Source organism: Podarcis melisellensis (genome assembly GCF_964234715.1).
Source record: "Podarcis melisellensis genome assembly, chromosome: 1".
Taxonomy (NCBI): Eukaryota; Metazoa; Chordata; class Lepidosauria; order Squamata; family Lacertidae; genus Podarcis; species Podarcis melisellensis.
In genome coordinates, this window is record NC_138528.1 from 28376761 (window position 1) to 28395217 (window position 18457).

The window sequence follows — 18457 nt, forward strand, 5'->3', positions numbered from 1 at the left end:
TTTGCTGAGAGTCCCAGATGCCACTTTGACATTGCATATTTTAAACAGACAGGAGACAGCATTTGGGCTTATTATCTTGACAAAGGTCAGCTGGTAAAACTGTTAGGGCTCTGTTCCTCTTTAGTGTCGTGCAATTCCAGCATTGTTGCCGAGCTGATAAATAAATTCAATCAAGTTTCTGCACAAAAGAAGCTCTGACAGACAAAGAAAGGAGAGGTCTGTGCACGGCGTTTCATAAGGGCAATCAACGATTTTATCTCTCTAATGCAAAAGCATTAGCAAGGATTTTACCCTTGAGTGCCTTAACCTCAAGAGCATTCATTTTACCAGATCTGCCTCTATAGCCCCAAAGTGGCAGGACTCCATTGAAAGCACAGCATTAGGAACATTGATTACAGGAAATGGTAAACAAAAGGATGTTGCAGTGCTCTTAAGGGCCACTCATGGGGTGTTTTCAAAAATGGTTACATTAAAAGCCACCCCTTCTTGAAAACCAGCAAGCAAAATTACATGAAGCCCGAAATCATTCACTCCTCTACAACAGGTGCTGGGATTTGGCAGATTTAATAAAATGATTATTATGACTATCAAGATTATTACCTGCTGGATCAGGCCGGGTGGTGCATCTAGTTCAGAATCCTGTTCTCACAGTGGCCAACCAGATGTCCACGGAAAGCCTGCAAGAAGGATCTGAGCTCAACTCAGCCCACCTCGGATTCCTAACAACTTGAATTCAGAAGCACAATGCCTCCAACATTGGTGGTTGAAAATAGCTATCAGGGTTAGCAGCCACAGATAGCCTTAGATGATGATGATGATGAAATTTTGTACATTAATATAATACACATATACAGTGGTAACTCGGGTTACAGACGCTTCAGGTTACATACGCTTCAGGTTACAGACTCCGCTAACCCAGAAATAGTACCTCGGGTTAAGAACTTTGTTTCAGGATGAGAACAGAAATCGTGCAGCAGCGGTGCAGTGACAGCGGGAGGCCCTATTAGCTAAAGTGGTGCTTCAGGTTAAGAACAGTTTCAGGTTAAGAACAGACCTCTAGAACAAATTAAGTTCTTAACCTGGGGTACCATTGTATAAATTTAATAATGATTATGATGATCAAGAATATATCTTGCCTTACTTAAAAGAAAAAGGCAACTTAGAGAACAATTATTTTCATGGGGCATGAAATCAGCAGGGGAGGACAGCACTTTGTTATCATACTAGTGCCAGCACTGTGTTTTGGGGGGCCCTGGGCAAGCTGCCCAAGCAGGCCCTCTTCCCTGAGTTGAACTACTTCCTCCTCAACCTTGTTGCCGCTGCTCATGTGCTTGTGCCCTTCTTCTAGGCCCAATCTTCATGCCTGCCAAGAGCTTAAGAGAAAGGCAAGTGTTGGCTGCTGGTCCTTCTCCTTGTGCTTCTCCCTGTTTCTTCACCCAGAAAGTGCAGTCAAAGAAGCAGCAGGCCCCATGGGTAGGCACTGCAGTGCCACCAACCCCCAAGAAAGGCAACCCTTGATTCCAGTTTGCAAAACCCTGGTTTAAACCACAGAAGAAACTTAAGCTGATTTCTTACTGAACTCTGCTACTTGGCTTCCCAAGGCAAAGTGGGAGACGGGGGCTGGAAGGGAGGTGGAGAGAATGCTTGTTTATGGAAAACCCACATCTCTAGAGCACTCTTTGTGCACAAGCTTCAAAACAACACAGCAAACACTGCAGTTCCACGCTATGCTAAGGTCTAGTATCTAGTAATTTTCACAACCTGAGTGAAAACACAACACAGGAAGGTGTCCAGGAGGAGCTCAAGCCACTCCTCGGAACTGCTTGTGCCCCCTTTGGAAGAATCAGTTAATACTTCATGAATCACAGGCCTTAAAGAGACTGGATCAGTGGTCCTATATCCTGCCTCAAACAAGGGGCTTCCCTGTCTGCATTCAAGCTTGAGACTCTCTCTCTCTCTCTCTCTCTCTCTCTCTCTCTCTCTCCCTCTCTCTCTCTCTCTGAATTCAGTGCATTCTACCAGGTGTGACCTTTCCAAACAGTGGCGGCGGCTGTGCTTTTGCATCCACGTTCCATATCGGACAACATCTCCAGCCCATCCATCAAAATGTCCAAGTGGTGATTGTATATCTTCATATGGAGAGGGAGTCAATTAAGGGTGAGTCATTAATGTGAAATCATTCCACTTCTCCCAAAATGAATAGAAGTGAATTGGCACAGTGTTGGGCCAGTGCCGACTTCTCAGTTGGGCAGGAGTGGATCAGAGTGGAAGCACAGAGACAGAGTGAACTCATTTCATAGATAGCATCTCCAAGCCCAATATGGTAATTTCAAAATTTGGAAATAATTTCTTATGACAAATGAATCCACTTCTTCCCAGCCATTTTCTCATCAAGGCATTTCACTTCATCAATGCCAACAGTAACTGCTTGCCTTGGCAAAAAAAATCCCCCCCCAAAACCTGAAGGCAACAGAAGAAGAGAGAGAGAGAAGAATCGAGAACCAAGATGGGGCAATGCCAACTCTGAAATGGGACTCCTGACACTTTGTGACCTAGAGAGGCAATGGAGCTTGGCTCCAGCAAATGAGCTCAGGGAATTCAATAGGAGAGAAGAGAGATTTGACGTTCAAGGCTGGTTCACACATTTACACAGAGGCAAAGCTAGGTTTACTTCCAAGTATACACTCTACAGAACGGGCAGCCAACTATTAGTCTCCGATAAGTAGACCTGCATGATGTGCATGTTTTTAGATGTGCTTTCATCACATTTTGTCTTTACAATATTAAATGTATACTTGACACATCTTACTGTAAGTGCACCTCAGTTGTGGAAGGTGCTCCCCAGAAATCTAGCATCTGCACTGCAGCATTTTCAGCACCAGATGAAGACCTCCCCTCCGCCCAGGGCTTTTCAATCGTCAATTTGCAACTTTTCTTTTCATTTTTTAGTGCTTTTAAGATCTTTGGAACTGTTGCCTCCCCACCCCCACTTTTTAGGTTGAAATTTGAATTTATTCTGTTGAGGGTTTTATTCTGTTTTAGATTTAATTCTTATTTTTATTATATTTTATATATGTATAAATCACCCAGAGAACCTTTTGCTACTGGGTGGCATATAAATAGAGTAAGTATGTAAAACAAAAATACATACAATGCAACATAATGTATGAAGTGGCTTGTTGATTTATGTCCATATAGCCCAAACCTATGCAAGGCTGGCTTGGCTGAACTACATGGACTATTTATTATGGAAGTGTTTTCACAAAACATTTGAGCCTGAAAGTTTAAATCTTCCCTCCCATACATGCAAGCACATATGAGATCATACTCCCAATCTTTTCAGCAAAAAAGGGAGGGTGCTTTTCAGAGTTTTCCTATACAACTCTATAAAAAGCTACTGATGAGAATATTTCCTATATATTAATTTGGAGCAGGGATTAGTGTGGTAATAATTAAAACAAACATAATTATACTTATCCCTTCCCCTCTGAAATTAGATTAATGATGGTGATATTTCCGCACCAAAGCATGCTTCAGACATCATTGCCTGTGTCAGGACTAAGCAGAGCTGGGAGCACACAGCAAAGGGGAAGAGGATTCATGGGTGGGTGAGGGCATTCATTTCTCCCCTCTCTCTTAATTCACATGGACAGATCTGAGAACTCCCACACAGAAAAGGAAACAGGGATACATTTCAGTGCTGTCAGAGAAATGTAGGTGCGCATTTTAATTTCCTTGAGAAATTACTCCATTCCAGTAAGCAAGCAGGGTGTGTTTGTGCCCTACTTTACTTTAAACAGAGGCGTCTATTTAAAGGCTTGTCCGGTCCAAGGCCATTTCAAAGATAAATAAGGAAGAGTAGTTGTTTTGAAATTGCCCAAACACATAGCTCAGTCGGTAGAGCATGAGACTCTTAATCTCAGCGTCATGGGTTTGAGCCCCACGTTGGCCAAAAGATTCCTGCATTGCATAGATGGCCCTCGTGGTCCCTTCCAACTCTGAAAGTTTATGATTATGTGATTCTAATAGCCCTGGACAGGAGACTGAGCCAACACACAAGTCAATGGGTAACAATCTTCCTACCATGACACGCTCGCGCGCGCGCTCTCTCTCTCTCTCTCTCTCTCTCTCTCTCTCTCTCTCTTTCTTGGAGGGGAGGGCTGGTAAATTGCAATGTTTGCTGACAATATATGTTCAAAATGTTCAAAGTTACCCTGATCATCATCAAGCCACTTTTCTTGTTAAGGAGAGCACAGATATTGACTGAATACAGCCATGGATTTTCTGGCAAGGCGAAAGCTTCCTGTGCTGGCCCACAATGAAGTTTACTTTTGGTGCAACAATGCATGACAATCTATTAAAGGCTCTGATGATCACATTATACACCCAGTGTAAAAGTTCCCTCCCTGCCCCCCCCAATACTTCTGCTATATGAAATCAAGGATATAGAACCACAGATCATTTTTCAATTGTTGCATCACTGAAATAATAAAGATGGATGGTTGGGCTTTTTAATGAATTTTTTATTGTTCGTTCATCCTCCCTAAATGTGGATTAATTACTTGGTTTATTTACAGTACATTAGGAAATCCGCAGGAACCGTCAAGCACTCAGGGTCATTTGCTAGGATATGATTTTCCCTCCTCCAAAGCTGGAGGTCACTCCTGCTTCTTAAAAATATATGCATTATACAGATGCCACTTGCATAAAAGACAAAGGAACTGCAAAGGTCCAACGGAATGTCTTCCCAGAATTATAGAATTAGAGAGTAGGAAGGGACTAAAGGGTCATGGAGTCCAACCCCCTGCAATGCAGGAATCTCAGCTAAAGCATCCATGACAGATGCGCGAGCAAATTCCATGATTTAGCTATGCACTCTGTGAAGTACCATATTTTGCCTGCCCTGAATCTTCCAACATTCAATTTTATTATATGTCCCTGAATTCTAATTAAAATAGCAGCCACCAGCAGTAGCACTTGTTTACTAGACAAGCTTCTTTATCACTGCTATACTCAGATGCTTCAAGGCGGAGTGAAGCCACCATTGCCAGAGGGACGGGGGGTGGCAGGAACACTTCACTGCCACTGCCACCAGGAAGGTCCACCATCTCTCGTGGGAGTCTGTTCCACTGCTGAACAGCTCTTACTGTCAAAAAAACATCCTGAATGTTTAGTTGGAATCTCCTTTCTTGCAAAGTGAAGCCATTGGTTCTAAATTCAGGTAGGTAACCATGTTGGTCTGACACAGTCAAAAATAAAAAATAAATAAATAAAAAATTGTCTAGTAGACCTTAGAGACCAAGTAAGTTTTTTCTGGGTATGTATAAGCTTTCGTGTGCATGCACATGAAAGCTTATATCCAGAACAAACTTAATTGGTCTCTAAGATGCTACAATACAATTTATTTATTTATTTATTTATTTATTTATTTATTTATTTTAAATTTTTGAAGCCATTGGGTTTGAGTCCTACCTTCCAGAGCAAGATAATAAAAATAAAAATAATGTATTATTTATACCCTGCCCATCCAGCTGAGTTTCCCTAGCCACTCTGGGTGGCTACCAACAGATATTAATAAAGTTAATAAAAAAGCGATAAAACATTAGACATTAAAAACTTCCCTAAACAGGGCTGTCTTCAGTTGTCTTCTAAAAGTCAGATAGTTGTTTATTTCCTTGACATCTGATGGAAGGGCGTTCCACGTGTCGGGTGCCACTACTGAGAAGGCCCTCTGCATGCTCTCTCCTCCATGTGACAGCCCTTGAGATATTTGAAGATGGTTATCATATTTCTTCTCAGTCTCCTCTTTTCCAGCCTAAACATACCCAGCTCCTTCAAGAGCTCCTCATAAGGCTTAGTTTCCACACTCTTGATCATCTTGATTGCCCTCCTCTGCACACATTCCAGCTTGTCAGCATCCTGATGACATTTTTGTTTCCCAGCTAGATGAATTGGTCTTTGCCCTGGGTTTCTTCTTCGTATTGTTTTAAAATGCATTTGCTACTGTTTCCTGTGTTGCCTTTAGCTGTTTTGATTGTATTTTGCATATTGCATTAATACACATGTGGAAAACAATAAGCAATAAACAAATACAACTGATAGTGTGCATGCACACGAAAGCTCATACCAAGAACTAACTTAGTTGGTCTTTAAGGTGCTACTGGAAGGAATTTTTTTTTTTTTTTGACTATGGCAGACCAACACGGCTACCTATCTGTAACTGGAACTGATAGAGGGATATTTTTGGTCCTGGTGCCCTGATTTTTGAGAGCTTGTCTTGCCAGAAAAGTTCATCCGGTGCCTTTCTTTATGCCACTGTGGCATCTGATTGAGGACTTTTACTCTTCCCAACCTTTTAATTCACTCTCTCCCATTTTCTCTCCCATAAGGATAACCTCACTAATCCTATGTCCCAAAGCAGGGCATGCACATCTACATTATTCCTGCCACGTGCCTGTTAAGCTTTGGTGTGGAATCCTCCAGGGACGATTCCACAGACTCTCTAGCTTGTTCTCTTACTGAATAGCCTGGATATTCTTAACACTAAACTGAAATGCAGCTTTCATGAAATGTACAATAATAGCTTCTTGTTCTATTCATGGTGGAAAAGGTGAGCAGTTTGCTATCTTTGACATGAGGTCCTTATACATATCTGAAGAATTTCAACACATCATATATTTTCCCCATGATGAAAACCCCAAGTCACAGATAGGATTAGCAGATCATTAGCCATCTTTATAAACATCTCATAAATTCTTCAATCTTAAATCATATTTCTTCAATTGCAATGGTGAGCAATGAGTAAAATCTTCCTGAATGGAGCAGTGCATATGTTCAGTTACTTGTATACAGGATGGCAGCTTGGACACCTTTTTTGTGTGTGGGGGGGACTATTTCATGTTTGGGGTCCTGCTATTTACATCCAAGGCCACTTGCCTTCTCACTTGCATCCCTTACTGGGGGTGGGGGGGATCACGGGGCTAGGATCATAAGAAAATTAGAAGTGACCTCTGTGAAGCCCACAAGCAATAACTCCCTCCTACTCAGGTCCTGATATTGTTTGGAATTATCTTGTTCCACCCTGGGATGCAAACCTTAGTGGCAGCAATGTCCACACAGAGAAACATCTCTGAACACATATATAGGTAGAAAGCATTTTTGCTATGACTGAACATTATCAGATGAGCACTATGAAGTTAGATTAGATGACCCTTGGGGTTCCTTCTAACTCTACAGTTCTATGATTCTAAGTCCAGAAACAGATATTATGCTGGAATAATAGTGCAAGGAAACATGGAAGGTATTCCTTTCTTTCTCACGGGGAAGATTAATACATGTATCTGTGAACAAATTTGTCCTGATATATCCACCAAACTATGTCATCTGCCCAGCTAAAGAGATTGATTGCATATAGGTTAACTACTAAATAGCAAAGAACACTGAAAAGTTGTCTTAAGAAATGGGAAACACTGAATAAAATTTGTAGCCACATCTCAGACTCCCATTCCGCAGAGAAGAATCGGGAAAGGATGCTTGCAAATTTCATTTCAAATGCTCTCAGATTTTCTAGCTGTCAAGGGAGAAAACCCAGTTGGGAATTGTCGGATCGATTAACTGCCTTGTCAGAAGGTCCAATCACCTAAAGACCATGAAATTATCTTCCCCAAATGCTGTAATCAACTCTACTATGCAATTAGGTGAAAACACACTCTGCCACAGGAATGGGTAACATTAGGATTACAGGCATAGGTTGTAATCCATTCATCTGAGAGTTAGCCACATTCAAGTCAAAGAGAGTTACTTCTATTGAAGACATGTGCAGGGCTACATTGCAAAAGCAGCTGGGATCCCAAACATATACATCTTGGGTGTCAAAAGCCTTGGTAAAGAGGTGTGTCTTCAGCATTTGCTGTAAGTTGTATAATGAAGAACCCAGGTACACCTCTGTAGGGTGCTCCACAATTTAGGGCTGACACAGAGAATTATCTCTCTCAACCCACCTCCAGCCTGAGTTCATGAGGGCACTTAAGCAACCAAGGGAGACTCTTGAGAGTCCCATGGACTGCAAGAAGATCAAACCTATCCGTTCTTAAGGAAATCAGCCCTGAGTGCTCACTGGAAGGACAGATCATGAAGCTGAGGCTCCAATACTTTGGCCACCTCATGAGAAGAGAAGACTCCCTGGAAAAGACCCGGATGTTGGGATAGATGGAGGGCACAAGGGGAAGGGGACATCAGAGGACGAGATGGTTGGATAGTGTTCTTGAAGCTACCAGCATGAGCCTGACCAAACTGCGAGAGCAAATGGAAGACAGAAGTGCCTGGCGTGCTCTGGTCCATGGGGTCACAAAGAGTCGGACACGACTAAACAACTAAACAACAACAACAAGCAACCAAGAGGGGCCCCCTCTGCTAATCTTAACACCTGATTGGGTCTGTAGGAAAGGAGGTGGCCTTTCAGGTATTGGGGCCTGAGTCATTCAGGGCTTTAAAAACTAATGTGAGCACCTTGAATTGAATGGCTCTGATTACTCAGCTCCACATCTCATTCAATCCTACTTTAGCTGATAATACATTTTCTTTGTGGTTTCAATTTACTATATGGTGCCCACCAAAACATTCAAGAGAGCTCCGTCTCCTGGTATATCTTGCTCTTTTTAGAGTTTAAGAATCTTTTGAGCAATTATATTTCCATGTCATATCTAGCCTTGTGCTGCGAGGCCCCATGACCACCCCATTCCCTAAGGTGTAAATAACTAGACAACCTGCAGCATATTGGCTTGGGGATCAAATAAGGCCACAATTTCATTTGCTACAGATGTGAAGGTTTGGCCATAGGCACTGAGGCAACAGCACATGTCACTCCCACCAGTCTCCTGGGAGTGTTTCTAAGGGTGAAGCCAGTGTCAAATCGGGGTGTCCCCCAAGCGGTCCCTGATGGAGGAGTGGTATGGCCCTAGCCCCCAGCTGGGCACTGGACAGAAGCCACTCTCCCTGGATCCTTTTAACAGGATACTCTTACCCATGGGGGGGGGGGAGCAGGTGGAGGCTACAACCTCCCTCCAACCAAGATTAGGCTTACCTAGTGCCTATCCAGCTTACAAAGTTGTGGTGATTGTTATGAGGTAGGCAAGAAACCAAATGGTGGACCCAATTTGCCAGATGGGAAAAATTCCTGCCTGGCCCCTAAATCCAGTGATCGACATAGTCCATAGCAAGGTTGTACCATCCACAAAAAAGAACAACAACCCTAATCTGAGGGAGGATTGGTTGGAGAACCAGCACTGTGAGAGAGAAGCTGAAAGGCCCTTCAGACCAGGCATTTATCCTTGCCCTGGGTGTGGCACCAAGTGCCACTACTGGTCAGTTGGCACTGTGCCCAGGGGACCACCCCCCAAATTTCTGCCACCATTGGCCAATTCAGCAGCAGGAGGACAATCTGGCCTGCAATAGACCAGTTCACAAGGGAGACCCGGGGCCCGTCCACAAAACCGCCTGCCCAAGGGAGAATGGACTTAACCCACGTGGTCAGTATCCTTGACTTGGACACCTTGAAGAAATGTCCAAAACATACTGGGCCCTATCTCAACTAAGTCCTTAATTTGTAGATAGCGCAGACAGCCTTGAAAACAGCCCTTCCTTTTAGTCATAGAAGAGAGACAAAACAAGAGCTGTGCAACTCACTTCACATAGTAAATAATTTTGTAGCACTTCTTATTACCCTGTAATTTTATAGCTCCTAAGTTTATTGGATACATAATGGGCAGATGTGTGCTGTCATTAAAGAGCTTTTAGGAAATGCTGCAATAAAGGTACTCAGCAGATAATAAAATGGAAGCTGAAGCCCTCTGTTTACCACCACATAACCAACAGCAGATGCATTGCCCTTCGTAAGCAGCACCCAGCAAAGTAGATAATGAAGAACAGTTGGTGCCAAGGTTAAGCAGGGAGATTCAAGCAAAGATAGACCCTCTGTAAGTTTGGCAAACTATACAGGCTTCATAATTTACTCATTCCAAGGATTCAAATGCCAGTAATCTAGAATCATTTGCAGCCTTTCTAATCAACAAATTGAAGACTTGCCTGGTTAACTGACTCACTTTTAACTGGTTACAGGTAGGTAGCCATGTTGGTCTGCCATAGTCAAAATAAAATAAACAAAATCCTTCCAGTAGCACCTTAGAGACCAACTAAGTTTGTTCCTGGTATGAGCTTTCATGTGCATGCACACTTCTTCAGATACTTCTTCGTATCTGAAGAAGTGTGCATGCACTCAAAAGCTCATACCAGTATCAAACTTAGTTGGTCTCTAAGGTACTACCGGAAGGATTTTTTATTTTATTTTGTTTCACTTTTAACTGGATATCAAATAATCTGTTGATGATATTTATTGTCACATGTCATGTGTACTTGAACAAGAATAATATGCAATGAGTTATCAGGCAGCCTGCAAGAGCCTTACATGGTCTAGTTAGGTGGCCTTAAAAAGAGTCAAGTAGGCAAGCTTTGAGGATGGGCTCAGGGCTGGGACTGGGCAAAGACATAAGCAGAAAGCATTACTGCTCAAAAGGTCTTTGGGGCCCTGGAGAAGTTCCTATGCCAGCTGCTGGTCTATGCATCCAATCTGGCTAGGAGGAAGACATCAGTGCAACTGGGCACCCCCATTTTAGAGACTTTACTACATTCAGCTTGCAACTTGCATGGGAATTAGATTCTGGGGATTGTGCGTGAAGCCGAAATCCTGTATAGTTAGATCAAACCTGGAACTGCCCCCACACGTCCATCCATACTTTTCTAAAGCTGGCACACTGAGTAGGCTTTGCCCCCACACCAATGCAAGATGGAGAGCTTAAAAGCTCTCTACCACGCGTGCATTTAATTTGTGTGATTTCAGATGATCAGCTACCAAGCGCATAGCGCTGTGATCACATAAGTTAAATGTGCACAAGTTGCAAGTCTACCATACACAGCCACCTAGGAAAGCGTTTAGCATTGCAAGCAAGGGATTATTGGCAATTTACTGATTTGATTACAGAGAATTATATACAGCTCCCAGGGTCAGTTCTTTACACAGGCTTGCAGCAGGGTTTCTACCTGTCTTGTTCTAAAGGATGTGGAGGGAAACTGGAAGCTGGGTAGTGCTCAGTGGCGTAGGGTGGGGGGTGCAGGGGGGGCCGGCCGCACTGGGCGCAACATCTGGGGGTTAGGGTTAGGGTGCGCAAATCCACGGGTTAGGGGGCGCAAATTACTTGCCTTGCCCCGGGTGCTGACAACCCACGCTACGCCACTGGTAGTGCTTACCAGGACAGTGTACCAATAACTCTCTATGCCTGAATACAACACAACACAGGTCCACCCTTAGCTACCACTTGTATGGGAAAGGCCAGGGGTGTTCTGGACTGAGAAGCATGCTGCATGTTTGAGCTTCTTATTCTTCTCTTAGGCACTATCCAGCAGCTGTGCCCTTTGCAGATATGTAACTCAGAACTGACGGTAGAGGGAAACCGTGAAAAGCAGTCATGCAAAGGAGACAAGGACAAAGTTAATGCAAGCTGAAAAACCATGAAAGTGTTAATGGTCTGGCTTGTATGTTCTATTCAGAGAACCATGACATTTTAATGACTAAAAAAAAGGTGGTGCTACAAATACGTTCTGAGGCAACTGGAACTGACAGAGTGATGGCTCTGTGCTCCCAATTTGCCAGGGTTCTCCTGATATTGTTTTAATAATCCCAACTTGTCAGTGATTAGTTTCCAAAGAGGGAAAAGCTGGGGTCAAGCTTACTAGGACCTAAATCATTTGACCTGGAAGTCTGCCCTCTGATCTCAGGTGTGTGGAGGCAGGGCTGTGCCAACACAGTGAGGTGGCAATGAAGCTCTACACATACTCTGGCTGTGTCTGAATGAAGTGGTAGAATTTACTGTCAGTGCAATGCTGGTCAATGCAAGTCCATGACTTTTTAACGCTCTGTTAGATTAGAAAAGCAACTCCCTATGAGTAGAAAAACAGTGAAGCAAAGCGTGAGCTAGGCTATGACATTTCTTCTTGAAATACTTGCAATACATTGTTGCTTTTCTTCATGCAACGTATTTGCCTCCTCTCAATTCTGCTGCATGGGTAGACTGGGCCTTGGAGGCATTTTCATATTTACTACCACATCCTGTGTGCCACAGCTATATCCCTACACTGAAAGCAGGTTGTGGGGCAGTGCCCTGCATCCAGTTAATCCTTGCACCTTGCTTATTTGATAGAATCAAAATATCTTCACAAAGGGGAGCTGTGGTTGGGATGCACAGAGTATTAACTTCAATTTGCTTTGTTCAACTAATGGTACATCAAGACAGCAAAAGACATCTATGTTGCAAGGCCAGTGAATTCTCCATCATACATAACATGTATGATTAAAACTTTCTTCCCTCTACCACTCTAATTAATCAATTGCTGCTTGTAGGCTTAGCTGAAAAGCCTGGAAATGTATTTCAGGTGAAGTGTCTGACAGAGATTGCTTCCAAGCATCCCAAGGCTTCAGTACCCCATCTGTTAGATTTTCATTAATATTATGTCTCATCTATTGCCCCAAAGAAGAGCATTTGGCTATAGCACATGTATGCACATTTAGTCCCCAGTATCTCCAGGAGGGACTGGGAATCTCCTTTGTATGAAATCCTGGAAAGCCACTGCCCATCAGTATAGACAATACACAGCCAGATGGACCAACAGCCTAACTCAGTGTACTACAGCTTCCTATGTTGCTATGCCTCTTCTAATCCAGAATGTGGCAGGGAGACTGGGAGTAGCCACCAGCATCATATAACATCAATCCTAAAGGATCTACATTGGCTCACTGTTTCTAAGCACAATTGTAAGTGTTGCTGCTGACCTTTAAAGCCCTAAACGGCCTCGGCCAAATATACCTGAAGGAGCGTCTCCACCCCCATCGTCCAGCCCAGACACTGAGGTCCAGCTCTGAGGGCCTTCTGGTGGTTCCCTCACTGTGAGAAGTTACAGGGAACCAGGCAGAGGACCTTTTCAGTAGTGGTGCCCACCCTATGGAACGCCCTCCCATCAGATGTCAAGGAAATAAAGATCTAACTGACTTTTAGAAGACACCTGAAGGCAGCCATGTATAGGGAAGTTTTTAATATTTGTGTTTAATTTGTTGGAAACTGCCCGGTCAGATGGGTGGTGTATAAATAATACAATTATTATTAATAATTAAATTCTTTCCCAACCTGTCTACAAATCTATACTTCTTCCCTGCCCTCTTTGACTCTATTTCTTTTCAAACATTTCTGAATTCTTTCAGAATGTGTGTCATGGAAGCAAACTAATTTACTTAATTTGATGCATTCCGATCACAGATTTTTAAATTTCTTGGCCCAGAGTATTATACAATATATGCAATTCTGAGGGCAGGAATGGGCTTCTGAATCAGACAGTTCTGTCCTATCTAGTTGAGTTGTACTTATGCAACCCAAAAGGACTGAAAATTGCTTAAAATGGAAGGCTATTTTTGACACTCAGGAGAATGAACATGAAATGATGCAAGCAGTTCCAGCTCTACCCCAGCCAAACTGGATTTTTGTGAAAGCCCAGAATGAGTTGTAACTATGTTATAAATTCCTATCAGCAGATGTAGTGACACTATATCCAATACGTAAGAAACTGACTCAACTCTGAATTTGCCAAGATCTTTCCATTAGCCTGTCAAATTTCACCATTTCACTGCATCTTTATGAAACGACAAGTCTTAAGTCATTCTTCCCTAACCTAATGTCCTCAATATGTCAGGGGTGGTGGGAATCCTAGCCCAAAACATCTGCAAGGCAAGAAGCTGGAGTCGGCTTTGGTGAAACAAAACATGCTCAACCCAAGTGATATAAAGGAGAAGAATGCAAAATGGTCTGGATGTCAGCCAAGATATTGTTATGGATGCCCCTAAATTCCTGGGTGCCAAATCCCCCCCTCCTAAATTTACTAGGTGTGGTTTTTTCCTGACCAAGGAATCTTCCAGCAGATAAGCCATTAAGAAACAAAGGCTGGAGCTTAGCAAAGCAGGGGCTGTGCCAGCCACAAAAGGGGAATAGTTAGCAAAGACAATACGAGAGCTGGGAGTGGAATGTTTCAGAATCACTGTGGGCCTGAAGTAAGCAAATGGGGGGTGTCTCAGTTCTGCAAGAGCATAATATGAGCAGGGAGGGAAAATCCTCTCCAGTCTGGAAGCGGCAAGCAGGAGGGAGAGATGCAGAGGCATGGCTGACGTCTCAGTAAAATCTGAGACGATCGCACCTATGGGAGATGCATGATACCCTCTTGGGGTGTCATGCTGGGATTCCCTTCCAACTAGAATCAGGTTGCATATAAGTGTAAATAAACCTTCCATCATGAAGACACCACAGCCTCCTCTGCACCTCATTCCCAAGAGGAAACACAGAGCCCGGGTTAAAGTGTGCCTGTAACCCCTGGAATCTCACACCGCTCATGGAGACTGGGGTGGCGTGTAACAATATGTTGCATTTCCTTCAGAAATTGGCATTTCCGGCATCAACAAATCCATTGCCAATATAAGGAAACTGATTTGAATATGGTGCACGCTCCGTGCTTCAGTCAGGGCTATGCTTGGTTCTTGTTTCCGGAAAAGCCTGCAGACTGTGAGAAGGTGGCTTCACATCCGTGCAGAAACACACATCATCTCCATAATCCAGATCTTTCCGTCTGCAGAGCACCTTCATTAGCTCAGCCGCCACAGCTATTGCGCTCACCTATCGCTGCAGCTGCTGTCAGACTCTCAAGCAAATGAGAAGCCGATAGACACAGACAATGCTAATTGCTCCCTAAAACTAAGCAGAACTTTTAATGCCACTGTGACTCCATCTGTCCTTATTCCACTACCAGCCCTCTCTTTGCACTCCCTGTCATCTGTGGAGCATCTCACTCACCCTTGTTTGCCTTAATGAAACTGACGCAACATTGTATGCCAATAAAGCCTTATTGCTTGTGCATTGGGACCTATTATTATCATTTTTTATTATTAGTAATTGTATTTATTTATACCCCACGTTTTCCCCTGACAGAGACTCAAGGTAAGAACAACAAGGGGGGGGGGATTAAAAAAATTAAACATTGATAGGATTAAATCTCTCTCTCCCTCTCTCTCTCTCTCTCTCTTCTCTCTTCTCTCTCTGGACTATTAAAACCATATCAATAACTGCAATGAAAACAACACAGCATCAGCCCTTTCATTAAAAGCCATCAGCTCCCGAAAGCTTGTTGGAACAGGAAGGTCTTCCTTTGCCAGCAGGACAACAAGGAGAGAACTAGTCTTGCTTCTCTAGGGAGGGAGTTTTAGAGTCTGGGAGCAGCTATCAAGAAGACCCTTTCCTGCATCCTCACCAAGCATACCTGTGAGGGTGGCGGGATCGAGAGAAGGGCCTCTTCTGAAAATGTCAAAACCCAGGCAGCTTTGTATGAGAGGATTTTTTTTGTGGGGGGCTACCTTTGCTGTGTTAAATGTGCATTCTGTAGCTGACCTCCTCTGTAATGCTTTATTTTTCAATCGTTAAAAGAATATTTTTGTTTCCTGTTAATTGTGTTGTTTTGAATGTATACTTCATATTTTATTCTGGATTGTTTTATTTGATGTTTTAATGTAGGCTGGAAACCACTTTGAGATATTAGAACTACTACTAATAATAATCATAATGTCTTTCAAATAGCTTTAACCTAAACCATATAGAGCTTTATATGTCATAACCAGCACTTGGGGCAGGGGGAGGAGAGAGTGGCGTAACTGTTAGCAAAACAGGCATCCATTCTCTGACACACAATTCCGAACATCCAGCCCCGTCACTACAAAAACATGAATTCTCCAACAGTCTTTGATGGTACATTTGTCTTTTTTGGGAAATAATGAGCCATGTTCGAAGCTAGGGACACACTGGGGCCTTGGGGTATATGTGTATCAAGCAAGACAGATGTTTCACAAGGCAGGGTTTCTTTTACTAATTACTCAATTTAGGTCTAGTTCTCATGGACAATTAGGCAAATTCATTTCAGGGGCAGGTTCATGCCTAACACCACAGTCTCTAACAGCAAACTTGGGTGGTGGGGAGCACCAACAGAAATGGAGCCCAAACAGGGCTGCTGTTAAATAAGAAGGAGACAATGGCATGTGTTTGGGGGTTTCTGTGAGGGGAGGGCACCGAAATTTGCAGAAGTACCAAACATCTCTAAAATGTATTGGAGCCAAAAAGTCCTCCAAAACAGCCCAGAAGGGTTTGAACATGCTCAGTTGGAAACGAAAAACAGAAAACCAGGGAGGGGAGCTGCTTCCAGCTTGTAATATCTTAATGAAGGACATGGATGCTTTTTAACTGGAACCCTGAATAAAAGCACTTGTGCTATGAAGTGAGGAGGATACCCTGTAACATCTTGCTGCCCATTATTCATTTTATTATTATTACTTATTGAATTTGTTAGTCACCTTCTCTTGCCCAGGGCAACCCAAAGCAACTTGCAACCAAGCAGACAGACACAAAACCCCCACAAAGATACATTAAAACCAAGAGAGAGAGAAAGAAACACATTAAAAACATCCCACCCTCTTCTAAAAGTCCACAGATAGTTAAAGGCCAAAGGCCTGCTTATAGAGGAAAGTTTATATATGATGGTGCCAGGCAAACCTCCCTGGGGAGAGCATTCCACAAATGAGGAGCCACCGCAGAAAAGGCCTGTTCTCATGTTGCCACCCTCCATACGTCTCATGTCAGGGTCCAGGTTGATTCATATCTCACTTGCAGCATAGAATCTCACGCACAGATACAGTACATGCTGGGTGCATATGAAGCAATTTAATGTCACACTGTTACAAATGGTCCATCACCATTTTGGCCAGCCATCAAAGCACACCTTTGTCATGGTTGGACCATTATTTTGGTGAAGTTTGGACTGGTGGTGTCAATTCCCTCCTGCAAGAGTGGTGGGCCTGTTCAGGTGGCCCATCCTTGGAAAGTGAGGGAGGCTGATAGGTTCCTGGAACTAACTTAACGTTAGTTCTGCCTAATGATAATCAGTCCTCCTGTGTGGCAGCACTGAACACCTTGCTCATATTAGGAAGGCAACTTCAGTGTATTGTTCTCAGATGCTGCTTAAAACCCTTTTTTTGTTTTGGCAGGTCTACCCTGTATGTATGTAAAAGTTCTTTAACGTGTATCTCTACAGAAGCCTGCATGTCCACACAGTTCTGGCAAGCCATAGTTTGGCTTACTGTGACGTACAAATGAGGCATAGCAGGACGTCAAGTAGAGACGGGTGAATCCATCTATATGTCCAGCCAGTGGTGCTTTCACATGTGTCTGCTCATAAATATGTTCCATCTTGTTTCTGAATACATCTGCAAATCTTTTTTTAAAAAAAACGAACAGCTGTGGCAGTAGCCTATCGAAAGGTGAACTGAGGCAATCCACCACTTGTCAAAATTGTTCCTTCTTTCTTTCACGTGGTTTCAGAAGCATCCTTGCAGTAACTTGGATCAGAAGGACTAGGAATTTCCTTGGCTCCCAGAATCACACAACAGCCTCCTGAGCCAAAGACTCAGATGTTCCTATTCCTTGCTTCTCCACCCCATCCCCCACCCCCACCCTGGCTATCAGTCTATATAAGAGAGAGAGAAGGAAAGACATACCTAGGAGATCCGCCCAATGGTTTGTAGCCAAGGCCTTGTGAGAGCATTTTAGATAAGATTCCACTTTATCTCTACTATAATATTACCAATAAATTTGCCTCAGAAAAAGGAAATGGGAGAATTTGTGCTACTACTTTGGTTTGGCTTTTTAAAAACCTCAAAAATAACACCTTCTCACTCAATTCATTCTGTGCACGGCATCAGGCACAATACAAGGATGACAATAAATGGGACCGTCTGGAATTTGAACAGTGTATAGATCAAATGCCTTACATTTGCTCAGCTCATTTAGCCAAGAATGGATGTGTCTCTTGATTGTCTGCACCAGAAATAATTGTGTCTCATATATCCCCAGTCAGACGCCTTTAAGTGACCAGTGACACAAGACCATGGGAAAATGGCCCTGTGACGCCTGCTGTACCCAGGAAGATTCTGCTCACCTCTTAACTGATTCCCCTGTGGTACGGGTGAAAGTCAGTCCTCATTGGTTATTGATTTGGATCTGGCAGTCAAATGTTAGCACCGGAACAATACACAGAAAGGGACAAAATACGCGCTCGCTCTCTCTCTCTCTCTCTCTCTCTCTTTCTTTCTTTCTTTCATGTGCATGTAGCAAACCATGATCCTGCAAATACCATCATGGAACTGTTTATCATTGTCAATAGCATGGTGCCCTCCAGATATTGCAGAACCCCAATTCCCATCATCCCAGGCATCCTGTGTTCACTGGGATGGACTGGAGTCGTGAAACTCCCACAATCCTTTTCCTTCAGA

At 43.3% G+C, this 18457-nt stretch overlaps 1 protein-coding gene and 1 long non-coding RNA gene across 28 annotated transcripts in view; one reads left to right on the forward strand and one right to left on the reverse strand.

Moving 5' to 3' along the window:
- Positions 1-15468, forward strand: part of LOC309372769 — a 26231-nt gene extending 10763 nt beyond the window's left edge. The window contains exons 5-7 of one of the 4 annotated variants that reach the window (XR_014169672.1): positions 2010-2157; positions 15229-15269; positions 15302-15468. This is a non-coding gene — a long non-coding RNA (uncharacterized lncRNA). The other 3 variants (XR_014169674.1, XR_014169673.1, XR_014169675.1) reach the window with 3 other exon arrangements.
- NRXN3 (neurexin 3) overlaps positions 1-18457 on the reverse strand; it is a 1185406-nt gene that overhangs the window by 794103 nt on the left and 372846 nt on the right. The window lies entirely within an intron of this gene.